Genomic DNA, 2255 nt, shown 5'->3' with positions numbered 1-2255 from the left:
AAGGACCAAATGAGATACAGTGTCTTCACTGAAAATGCTTATAATTTTCCTGCCTACTTACAGAATCTATCCACCACCACCAACCCTAGCCTGAAAGAGGCAGCCTTACAGACTACATTTGCCTGGCCACAGCTGCTTAAACCCCACATGGAAAGCTGAGCAAGGTTAAACCAGTCAGATTCTCTTTCATGGGAATTTAAAACTTGAGATACTGAGTCATTTTGCCCTGGAGAACCAAGTTGGAAGTTAATGGAGACTTGGGGTCCAAGACTGCATTTTAGGGTGGCCATGATGGGTGCAGGCAAATGAGCAAGCAGAAGAGCTGGTCTGAAGAAAGAAGAATGAAGTTGCCTTGTAGAGAGAAGCAGGCAGATGTCATGTGGACTCCTAAAGAGAAAGAGATGGTGAGATTAGCCTCTGGTGACTATCTAGTTCTCATGAAGCTCAGCTACATGTCCTACATTTGGTGTGCAATTCTTCTACATTCTTATATAATAAACCCACTGTTTGTTAGTTAGAGTTTTTGTTCCTTGCCAAAAATAAAAATAAAATAGGAGAGAGAAATAACTGTAGAACTGTAAAATGAAAGCACTGTACAAATACAGGATTAACTTTGTCTTTGATATCCACTTAGGACTTAGCGGCCAAAAGGGAATGGAGGAGAGGTAAATGGAGGGAGGCCTTTAGGGAATGGAGGAGAGCCACCTTGCAAACCCTGAATAACAACCAACAACCTCATAAACAAGGTATCAGCATTTGGAATCAGCCAGTTGGGCATCCTGTGTGCAAAGTGTTGAAAGAGTATCCAATAAGGGCCATATTCATCAGAACTCTTTTGGCAATGTGGCAAAATCCTAATTCAGCCTAACTAAAGAGAAATGGAAATGTGTAGTCCACCTAACTGCTAAGTCCATGGGGGACTTTCATGGGAATTTAAATGTAAATTTCATATCTGACTTAGAAATATGCACTTCTCATATCTCAGTTCTATTTTCCTTTGTGTTGGCTTCATTCTCTGGCAGGCTGCCCACCGTGATGGCAAGGTGGTTCTCAGAAGCTCCAGGCTTATTCTTGCCAGCTTAATAATTTCCACAGAGAAATGGTTTCAGTCAGACACCCAAGGATGAGTATGATTGGCCTAACCTGGGTCACATGCTTACCCCTAAAGCAATCACTGTAGCCAAGGAAATGAAACGTTTTCTTTGCCAAAGCTTGAGTCATGTGTTCTCTGGAGCGATGGGATGGTATCAGCCTCACCTGATTCGTAGAGACTGAGTGCTAGGGCATGATACTTCCCTGAAGGAAAAATCAGGGTCTGCTACCAAAAGAAGAGGAAAGGCATGCAGGGAGGACTTAGATTCTCCCAGCCCTTCCCACCATGAGCACCTGAGACTTAAAAATAGAAGTAAACTTTCTTTAGGAAGGAAAACTTTTTATTTATAAACAGGTAGAGTGACCAAAAGACTTGTGGCCCTTGCTCACTCCACAAATTTTATCTCTATGGTAGCATAGAGAGACAGCAGTACCTGTGGATGAATCAGTCATTGTCCTGAGGCTCAGCCTCCCCACCCACAGTCTCATCGCCAGCTCACTGAGTCATCCCATGCTCCATCCAACATGTTTTGCTTTTCCCACAGTTTCCTTGAATCTCCTGGGACAGATGGCTGGCTTTTGGAGCTGAGGAAAGGAAGTGGTGTCTTTCAGAAATAAGAGTGCCTCTCCTGTTAGTAAAGCTAATAGAAGAGCTGGCTTAAGATGGGAGAGGGTAGGAATTACTTTGCAGTTCCTGGTGCACTTAAAATCAGACTTTCTTTAAAAAACAGATTCATATGCAACATCTACCTTTCTCCATTTCTGTTTAACAAAAATCCCCAAACCCTTCTCATCCTTTTAGACCTAGATAGCTCAGATGCCTCTTCCTGCTTTTCTTCCCTTTCCTGCTTCCTCTCACTTACCTGAAAGGCAGAATTTATGACTCCTTCCCTGTTCTCTCCCAGCACAATGTCAATGCCACAGCTCCAGGGCTGTTGGTATCGTGTGATGGCTGACTGTGTGGCTGCCTGGCTAGTCCATGGTGCCTCAAAAAGGTCAGCAATGATGCCACGCTTCTTTTGTATCCTAGCACCTTGTATAAAGTCTGCACACCGAAAGTCCTCCACAAATGTTTGTTAAGTGAGCTAGTGAGTGAGTGAGTGAGCGAGTGAGTGAAAATGAATAAACCATTACAGAGCTCAGAGGCAGAATGAATAGGTGCA

This window comes from Rhinopithecus bieti, unplaced genomic scaffold, assembly GCF_001698545.2.
Source record: "Rhinopithecus bieti isolate Rb0 unplaced genomic scaffold, ASM169854v2 scaffold_25288, whole genome shotgun sequence".
NCBI classification, from domain to species: Eukaryota; Metazoa; Chordata; class Mammalia; order Primates; family Cercopithecidae; genus Rhinopithecus; species Rhinopithecus bieti.
This window is presented reverse-complemented; position numbering follows the sequence as displayed.